Source organism: Pseudophryne corroboree, chromosome 1 (genome assembly GCF_028390025.1).
Source record: "Pseudophryne corroboree isolate aPseCor3 chromosome 1, aPseCor3.hap2, whole genome shotgun sequence".
NCBI classification, from domain to species: domain Eukaryota; kingdom Metazoa; phylum Chordata; class Amphibia; order Anura; family Myobatrachidae; genus Pseudophryne; species Pseudophryne corroboree.
In genome coordinates, this window is record NC_086444.1 from 602,403,669 (window position 1) to 602,414,674 (window position 11,006).

An 11,006-nucleotide genomic window follows, 5' to 3' on the forward strand; every position below is an offset into this window, starting at 1 on the left:
CATCCTTGATGTCCAGAGACACCATATAGTCCCCTTCTTCCAGGTTCGCTATCACTGCTCTGAGTGACTCCATCTTGAACTTGAACCTTTTTATGTAAGTGTTCAAGGATTTCAGATTTAAAATGGGTCTCACCGAGCCGTCCGGCTTCGGTACCACAAACAGCGTGGAATAATACCCCTTTCCCTGTTGTAGGAGGGGTACCTTGATTATCACCTGCTGGGAATACAGCTTGTGAATGGCTTCCAATACCGCCTCCCTGTCGGGGGGAGACGTTGGTAAAGCAGACTTCAGGAACCGGCGAGGGGGAGACGTCTCGAATTCCAATTTGTACCCCTGAGATACTACCTGCAGGATCCAGGGGTCCACTTGCGAGTGTGCCCACTGCGCGCTGAAATTCTTGAGACGGGCCCCCACCGTGCCCGAGTCCGCTTGTAAGGCCCCAGCGTCATGCTGAGGACTTGGCAGAAGCGGGGGAGGGCTTCTGTTCGTGGGAAGAGGCTGTTTGCTGCAGTCTTTTTCCCCTTCCTCTGCCCCGGGGCAGATATGAGTGGCCTTTTGCCCGCTTGCCCTTATGGGGACGAAAGGACTGAGCCTGAAAAGACTATCTTTTTCTGCTGCGAGGTGACTTGGGGTAAAAAGGTGGATTTTCCAGCCGTTTCCGTGGCCACCAGGTCCGATAGACCGACCCCAAATAACTCCTCCCCTTTATACGGCAATACTTCCATATGCCGTTTGGAATCCGCATCCCCTGACCACTGTCGCGTCCATAATCCTCTTCTGGCAGAAATGGACATCGCACTTACTCTTGATGCCAGAGTGCAAATATCCCTCTGTGCATCTCGCATATATAGAAATGCATCCTTTAAATGCTCTATAGTCAATAATATATTGTCCCTGTCCAGGGTATCAATATTTTCAGTCAGGGAATCCGACCAAGCCACCCCAGCACTGCACATCCAGGCTGAGGCGATTGCTGGTCGCAGTATAATACCAGTATGTGTGTATATACTTTTAAGGATATTTTCCAGCTTCCTATCAGCTGGTTCCTTGAGGGCGGCCGTATCAGGGGACGGTAACGCCACTTGTTTTGATAAGCGTGTGAGCGCCTTATCTACGCTAGGGGGTGTTTCCCAACGCGCCCTAACCTCTGGCGGTAAAGGGTATAATGCCAATAATTTTTTAGAAATTAGCAGTTTTTTATCGGGGGAAACCCACGCTTCATCACACACCTCATTTAATTCATCTGATTCAGGAAAAACTACGGGTAGTTTTTTCACACCCCACATAATACCCTTTTTTGTGGTACTTATAGTATCAGAAATGTTCAAAACCTCCTTCATTGCCGTGATCATGTAACGTGTGGCCCTACTGGAAAATACGTTTGTTTCCTCACCGTCGACACTGGAGTCAGTGTCCGTGTCAGTGTCTGTATCGACCTGAGGTAACGGGCGTTTTATAGCCCCTGACGGTGTTTGAGACGCCTGTACAGGTATTAACTGATTTGCCGGCTGTCTCATGTCGTAAACAGTCTTTTGTAAAGTGCCGACACTATCACGTAATTCTTTCCATAAGACCATCCAGTCAGGTGTCGACTCCCTAGGGGGTGACATCACTAACACAGGCAATTGCTCCGCCTCCACACCATTTTCCTCCTCATACATGTCGACACAGCGTACCGACACACAGCACACACACAGGGAATGCTCTGATAGAGGACAGGACCCCACTAGCCCTTTGGGGAGACAGAGGGAGAGTTTGCCAGCACACACCAGAGCGCTATATATATATACAGGGATAACCTTATATAAGTGTTTTTCCCTAATATAGCTGCTGTATATATTAATATGCCAATTTAGTGCCCCCCCTCTCTTGTTTTACCCTGTTTCTGTTGTGCAGGACTGCAGGGGAGAGTCAGGGAGCCTTCCTCCAACGGAGCTGTGATGAAAAAATGGCGCTTGTGTGCTGAGGAGATGGGCTCCGCCCCTTTTTCGGCGGCCTTTCTCCCGCTTTTTTGTGGAAAACTGGCAGGGGTTAAATACATCCATATAGCCCAGGAGCTATATGTGATGTATTTTTAGCCATTTAAGGTATTTTCATTGCGTCCCAGGGCGCCCCCCCCCCAGCGCCCTGCACCCTCAGTGACCGGAGTGTGAAGTGTGCTGAGAGCAATGGCGCACAGCTGCGGTGCTGTGCGCTACCTTATTGAAGACAGGATGTCTTCTGCCGCCGATTTTCCGGACCTCTTCACTCTTCTGGCTCTGTAAGGGGGCCGGCGGCGCGGCTCCGGGACCCATCCATGGCTGGGCCTGTGATCGTCCCTCTGGAGCTAATGTCCAGTAGCCTAAGAAGCCCAATCCACTCTGCACGCAGGTGAGTTCGCTTCTTCTCCCCTTAGTCCCTCGATGCAGTGAGCCTGTTGCCAGCAGGTCTCACTGAAAATAAAAAAACCTATTTAAACTTTTACTCTAAGCAGCTCAGGAGAGCCACCTAGATTGCACCCTTCTCGTTCGGGCACAAAATCTTAACTGAGGCTTGGAGGAGGGTCATAGGGGGAGGAGCCAGTGCACACCAGCTAGTCCTAAAGCTTTTACTTTGTGCCCAGTCTCCTGCGGAGCCGCTATTCCCCATGGTCCTTTCGGAGTCCCCAGCATCCACTAGGACGTTAGAGAAAAAAGGTTGAAAATCACTGCTCTAGGACATAAGAGAAAGCTTTTTATTTTGAAACTAAAATTGTCTTCTCAGAGCTAGCAGCGCTGTAAGTCAGGGTGACTTCAGCGCTGCTGTTCCATCACCCCCCACGCCGCCGCCACATTCTCCTGCTGGCTGTGCCCGGGTTCTTGTGGCGAGGACTTCTGCCGCTCTGGCACCGATGCGGCCTTGGACCCAGGACCACGTGGCCGACACCAGGGGGACAGGTAAAAGGGTCTCCCCGCGGGACCCACCATGAAATTGCGGCCTGCCGCGGTCTGGGGAGATGGACTGCGGTGCTGGCGTGGACACTGTCTGCGAGCAGGGACCCCACTAGACCACAAGTGCAGGAGAGCTCAGGTATAGGTGTTCTAACACCTGTTTAATAAGGCCCGCAGAACCTGGGGTTGAGGACCAGCATAGAGGAGGAGGCGCTTTGACCTGTAGCCTATCCCCTGACTCTGGGCGCCATCTACAGCAGATTTCCCACCCTTGAGCTGCCTCACTCTCCCTCTTCCCTCACAGAGACCGGACAACTATCTTACAGCATAGCAGCAGCAGGTCTCCGGGATTGCTGGGCAATGTCTCCCTGTAAAAACGTCTCTGAACAGGCTAGATTTTACATCACTTACTTATCGTACCTGCCCCATAAGCAGGGCTTAAAGTGGTCCTGGAGAGGTACTGGAACCCATTTCCCCCGTAATCTAGCCCCTCCCCCTCACATTATGCAGAGTCAAGGCCAGTGCTAGTGTTTTCGTCAACCCCCTGCCAACTATAAATTAGTGTCCTATTTCCTATACTGTATAAAGAAACATTGATCTCACAAGAAGCAGCGTGGTCACACAATAGTAGCCCCTGATTCATATTACACCACATAGTAATGCCCCTTATTATGGTTACGTCACTCAGTAGTGCCCTTTATTCACATTGCGCTAGACAATAGTACCCTTTATACACACTATGCCACACAGTAGTGCCTGGTATAAACAATGCCCACAGTAGTGTTCCTTATACACAATTCCCAAAACAGTAGTGCCCCTTCTACATAATGACCACAGAAGTGTCGCTTATACACATAATGCCCACAGAACTGCCACTTATACACAACATTCCCACAGTAGAGGTGGCGCTTATACACAGAATGCCCACAGTAGTAATGCCCCTTACACATAATGCCCACAATAGTAGTGCCCCTTACACATAATAACCACAGTAATGCTGGGACCTGAGGGGATGAATGCTTTCCCACAGAGACAGCCTGTGTGAGTACCAAGAGGGACGGGCTGTAGGTGGACCATGGATCCACCAGGACCTGAAGAAGGGGGAAGTGGTTGCAGCTCATCAATAACACTAGCGCCACCTGCATCATCGAGGTAATGTGCGGGCTTTTCTTTTGGAATTACTGTGCAGGGCAATGGAGGAGGTGGAAATAGTTCCCCCTACCATTACAGGTGGTGGAACTCAGTTCCACCTCGTTCCCCCCCACTTTAACCCCTGCTCATAAGGCTGTGTTAGTTGATATAAGTGTTGTCTGCAGTTATATTGTACAAGTTTCTGCATTAGCCTACCTTCCTCATAAGGCTATGTTAGTTGTTATAAGGGTCCATTGCAGTATTATTGTATAATTTTCTGCATTGTGTGTGACTGTGTGCCTTTTTCTGCTGTCTGGTTTCACTTTCAGTATATCTCAGATATCTATCACTGTTATTCATACCCTGGGCTCAGGTGCTGACTAGGTTAGTAATCACAGATTGTATATACCTATATAAGCATATTAAGGGCCCTACACACTGCACGACCCGCCGCGAGCTGCCCAACCGCCGATACGGCAGGCGGGTGACCCAGCAGCGGGGGGAGTGAAGTTACTTCACTCCCCCAGTAACCTGGCTCCATAGCAGTGCATGCAAATTGTCCATATTGGCCTGCATGCACAAGTGACGGGGCACCAACGATGAACGAGCGCGGGGCCGCGCATCGTTCATCGTTGCTGCCTCCACACAAGATTGTTCATATCTTATTGGCCTGCATGCACAAGCGACGGGGCACCAACGATGAACGAGCGCGGGGCCGCGCATCGTTCATCGTTGCTGCCTCCACACAAGATTGTTCATATCTTTCAGTAATATTGCCCAGTGTGTAGGTCCTATTATCTCTGTGTTGCAGTCACATAATACCCTGTACTTCTTGCATTTCATTATTGCACTGTATATGTCCAGTTTGATTTTCTACTATGTCTAACAAAAAAGGGCGTAAACAGGCTGATGCCCCTGTATTACTCTCCTGCAGAGTGTGCTCAGCTGGTTTATCTGAGGAGCATATGTTGAATGACTGTCTTTGTACTGTTTGTTATACACCTCCCAGTTTGCTGCTCCTGTCTCTACGGGCAGCCTTTTCAACACTCCTGGGTACTCTGGTAGAACGCCTTGCACCCCCTATGGGACCGCCTGTGGCTTTAGACCCCAACGTGGTAACTATGCTGAATCTGCGGATAATTTGTCTAATCAACTGCAACAACTAAATCAGTCTTTGAACAGACAGGGCTGTTTCTAGCCAATCTGGCTCCCAGGCAAGATTTCAAAATGTTCCCCCCTCATCTGATATCATCACGGCCACCACGGGAAAAAAATAAAAATCAAAAGTCCCCATTTTACACAGTACGGCAGGCAAGAGTCCCCATTTTACACATTACGCAGGCAAGACTCCCCATATTACACATTACGCCAGGCACGTGTCCCCATTTTACAGAGTGCGGCAGGCAAGAGTCACTATTTTACACATTACAGCAGGCACGTGTCCCCATTAAACACAGTGCGGCAGGCAAGAGTCCCTATTTTACACATTACGGCAGGCAAGAGTCCCCATTTTAGACAGTACGGCAGGCAAGAGTCCCCATTTTACACAGTACGGCAGGCAAGAGTCCCCATTTTACACAGTGCGGCAGGCAAGTGTCCCCATTTTACACAATATGGCAGGCAAGTGTCCCCATTTTATACATTACGCAGGCAAGACTCCCCATTTTACACAGTACAGCAGGCAAAAGTCCCCATTTTACACATTACAGCAGGCACTTGTCCCTATTTTACACAGTACGGCAGGCAAGTGTCTCCATTTTACACATTACTGCAGGCAGGTGTCCCCATTTTACACAGTACGGCAGGCAAGTGTCCCCATTTTATACATTACGCAGGCAAGACTCCCCATTTTACACAGTACGACAGGCAAGTGTCCCCATTTTACACATTACGACAGGCAGGTGTCCCCATTTTACACAGTATGGCAGGCAAGTGTCCCCATTTTATACATTACGGCAGGCACTTGTCCCCATTTTACACAGTACGGCAGGCAAGTGTCCCCATTTTACACATTACGGCAGGCAGGTGTACCCATTTTACACAGTACGGCAGGCAAGTGTCCCCATTTTACACATTACGCAGGCAAGTGTCCCCATTTTACACATTACGGCAGGCAGATGTCCCCATTTTACACAGTACGGCAGGCAAGTATCCCCATTTTACACAGTACGGCAGGCAGGTGTCCCCATTTTACACAGTACAGCAGGCACTTGTCCCCATTTTACACAGTACGGCAGGCAAGTGTCCCCATTTTACACATTACGGCAGGCAGGTGTACCCATTTTACACAGTACGGCAGGCAAGTGTCCCCATTTTACACATTACGCAGGCAAGTGTCCCCATTTTACACATTACGGCAGGCAGATGTCCCCATTTTACACAGTACGGCAGGCAAGTATCCCCATTTTACACAGTACGGCAGGCAGGTGTCCCCATTTTACACAGTACGTCAGGCAAGTGTCCCCATTTTACACAGTACAGAAGGCAAGTGTCCCCATTTTACACAGTACGGCAGGCAAGTGTCCCCATTTTACAGAGTGCGGCAGGCAAGAGTCACTATTTTACACATTACAGCAGGCACGTGTCCCCATTAAACACAGTGCGGCAGGCAAGAGTCCCTATTTTACACATTACGGCAGGCAAGAGTCCCCATTTTAGACAGTACGGCAGGCAAGAGTCCCCATTTTACACAGTACGGCAGGCAAGAGTCCCCAATTTACACAGTGCGGCAGGCAAGTGTCCCCATTTTACACAATACGGCAGGCAAGTGTCCCCATTTTATACATTACGCAGGCAAGACTCCCCATTTTACACAGTACAGCAGGCAAAAGTCCCCATTTTACACATTACAGCAGGCACTTGTCCCTATTTTACACAGTACGGCAGGCAAGTGTCTCCATTTTACACATTACGGCAGGCAGGTGTCCCCATTTTACACAGTACGGCAGGCAAGTGTCCCCATTTTATACATTACGCAGGCAAGACTCCCCATTTTACACAGTACGACAGGCAAGTGTCCCCATTTTACACATTACGGCAGGCAGGTGTCCTCATTTTACACAGTATGGCAGGCAAGTGTCCCCATTTTATACATTACGGCAGGCACTTGTCCCCATTTTACACAGTACGGCAAGCAAGGGTCCCCATTTTACACATTACGGCAGGCAGGTGTCCCTATTTTACACAGTACGGCAGGCAAGAGTCCCCATTTTACACATTACGGCAGGCAAGAGTCCCCATTTTACACAGTACAGCAGGCACTTGTCCCCATTTTACACAGTACGGCAGGCAAGTGTCCCCATTTTACACATTACGCAGGCAAGTGTCCCCATTTTACACATTACGGCAGGCAGATGTCCCCATTTTACACAGTACGGCAGGCAAGTATCCCCATTTTACACAGTACGGCAGGCAGGTGTCCCCATTTTACACAGTACGTCAGGCAGGTGTCCCCATTTTACACAGTACGGCAGGCAAGTGTCCCCATTTTACACAGTACGGCAGGCAAGTGTCCCCATTTTATACAGTACGGCAGGCAAGTGTCAAGTGGAGGGGGAGGAAGGGAGAGGGAGGAGAGAGACTACTTACACATGAAAAGGATCTTCCCGCTCTTCGGGGCGGGCCACCTCTCCTTCCTCGCGCTGGCCGCCTCCTCCTTCCAGCTTGTCTGCTCCTCCTCCCTCTTCCCAAGTACTCTTGCTCGGGGGGCGGGGTTTCACGCAATGACGCGATTGTGTCGTGACATCACAACGCAGCCGCGTCATTCCTCGAAACTCCGCCCCCCGAGCAGGAGTGCTCGGGAAGAGGGGGGAGATAAGGACCCGCAAAGTGCAGCGGCTCACCCGCCGCAAGAAACGGCAATGTGAACAGACATAAGGCTCCCTTAGGGGACAAAGGTGTCTCTAGTCTCTCTGAAGGGGGGTACTCACGGAGAGAGCCATTCTTAAAATCTAAGCAATCTGACTAGATTGCTTAGAAGTTAAGCACTGATCTCTCCGTGTGTACCTCCCCACAGTGATAGCGATGCGTGGCCTCACGCGTCACTGTCGCTAGATTGGCCTGCATGCAGGCTCAATCTAGCACATTGCTCATTTCACCCGCTGGGTGAAATTAGTGGCCCCCGTCCTCCCCCCTCACTCAGCACACATCGCACTGTGCTGAACTGGGGGAGAGATGTCCGCTCAGCACATATCTCCCCCCACATCTCCCCCGTGAGTACGGCCCTTAAGCAGGCTACTTCATCATCACAATACACAGTCCTTTCTGATGTCTCATCTGAAGAGAAGGGGGAGCATATGACTCTTTCTGACAGACTCCTGTGCTGCAGATGAGGAAGCTCCTATGTCTGTAGATGTCCCTGCCCTTGTGGATGCTATTAAGCATATTCTCCAACTCAGACAAGGAGAAATTCACTACAGTCGCTAAGAAAACTGGTATGTTTAAAAAGCAGCAGGTAGTTAAAGCCGAATTACCAGACTCTGATTATTTACTGGACAACAGACGGGAAACCTGGACTACACCAGGTAAAGAAGTTCCCTGTCTCTAGGAGGGCTTTAGCCCGTTATTCTCTACCAGCAGAGATATGCAACAAATGGGAAAACCCACCGCTGGTGGATTCTCATGTCATCCACTCTGCCTGTTACTACTGTCATCTCTCTGTAGGTAAACGTATTGAGGGTTGCCTGAAATCTATTTATTCCCTTCGAGGGGCTATTCATAGACCCACTATAGCTGCTTCTTGGGCTGCAAAGGCTATAAAAGCGTGGGCTCAAGCACTGGAAGAGAAGCTGCCTGCAGATATTTCGGAGGAAGGTAGATACCTGTCTCATACTAAAACTGCTTCTTACTATATTCAGGAAGCATCATCTGAGGCTGGAGTGTTGGCCGCCAAGGCATCTGCTACGTCCATTTCTCTCCTACACTCGGGAGTGATTGTTTTTGGTTCCAAAACCCAACGGGTTACACCGGCCTATTCTCAACCTGAAATCTTTGAACATATTTGTGAGAGTATCCAAGTTTCGCATGGAAACTTTGCATTCAATAGTTCTGGCCATGGAACCTACATGGTCAGACTACATGGTCTCCCTGGCTATACAAGATGTGTATCTGCATATTCCTATTGCCACTTCACACCAGCAGTTCCTGCGGTTTGCTATTGGCAACCTACACTACCAATTTCAGGCTCTGCCGTTTGGCATGGCCACGGCTCCTCGCATCTCTACCAGGATTATGGCCGTCATGACTGCCCATCTCCGTCATCAGGGGGTGCGAATCCTTCCATACCTGGATGGCTTGCTGATTATGGCGAACTCACGGGAAGTCCTACACAGTCATCTCCAACTGATGGTTATCTTCCTTCAGTCTCAAATGATCGCCGTGACTCCGGAGGTTCACATATCGCTGACTTGATGGTTACAGGACTAGCGATTGAGCATGGGCCATCCCTTCTGGATCCCCAATTGGGTCCTGCTGACAACGGTCACCAGTCTTCGTGGCTGGGGAGTGGTGACAAAGCATCACTTGTTTCAGGAATGTTGGACCAGGGTAGAACCTCTGCAGTGTTTAATGCACTGACTCTGGCTCGTCCTATCCTGCTGAACAGACCAGTTCAAGTTCAGTCGAACAATGCCACCTTGGTGGCCTATATCAACCCTCACGGCGGCACTCGAAGCCGCATGGCAAAGATGGAATTGTCCAAGATCCTGCGTTGGGCAGAACGCTATCTTCTGGTCATATCGGCGCTGTTCATCCCGGGTTTACTCAACTGGGAAGCAGACTTCAGGATGTTCACGCCAGTGAGTGGGCTCTTCATCTCGAGGTGTTTCAACTCTTTGTAGACAAGTGGGGTCTACCGTATGTGGATCTCATAGCCTTTCAACACAATCACAAGGTTCAGGTCTTCGTATTTCGAACCAAGGATCCTCAGGCGTTTGTGGATGCACTGGCGGTTCCGTGGACCTTTCACTTGCCTTACATCTTCCCTCCGGTATCACTTCTACCCCGGGTTCTTTGGAAGTTCAAACAAGAAGGAGGAAAACTCATTCTCATCGCTCCAGCATGGCCCAAACGTCACTGGTACTCAGATCTCCAGGGACTTTCAGCAGAGCAACTCCTTTTACTTCCTCAGCGACGGGACCTTCTACGTCAGGGTCCTTGCCTTCATCCAGACCTGTCCCGGCTGTCTTTGACAGAGTGGCTCTTGAAGCTTTGCTTCTGAGGTCAAAAGGTTTTTCTGAGGCGGTCATCCAGACTATGCTGAAGGCCCGCAAACCGGCCTCTACCCATTTATATTATAGAGTATGGCACTTACTTCACATGGTGTGCTGCTAAGCATTATGATGCCACTAAGTTCAGAACCTCCAGAATTCTGGCTTTTCTTCAATGAGGTTTAGACCTGGGCCCTCATCTTGCCGCTCTCAAGGTCTACATTTTTGCCTTGTCTGTCTGGTTCCAGTGCAAGATTGCCTTCATTCCTGATGTACATATGTTCCTTCAGGGAGTTATTTGCATTCAGCCTCCCTATGTCCCTCCGGTGGCTCCATGGGACCTGTCTGTTGTATTGGAGGCTCTTCAGGAGGCCCCCTTCGAACCTCTTGAATCTATGGACCTCAAATGGCTTACAGCCAAGGCTCTTTTCTTGCTGGCTACTGCTTCTGCAAACAGGGTTTCGGACTTAGGTGCATTATCCTGTCGTCCCCCCTTTTTGATTTTCCACCGTGACAGAGTAGTTCTCCAAACTAGATCTGGTTACCTCCCTGAGGTGGTTTCTTCTTTTCATCTTAACAGAGATTGTGGTTCCGGCCTTCGTCTCTTTGGACTTGACAAAATATTGTTCTTGTGATGTGGTTAGGGCTCTACGTGTCTATGTGGATTTCACAAATGCGGCTGGCCTGCTAATAAGCAGACGCTGGCCACTTTGATTAGAATGGTGATTGCACAAGCTTACATTTGAGATGATCTTCCAG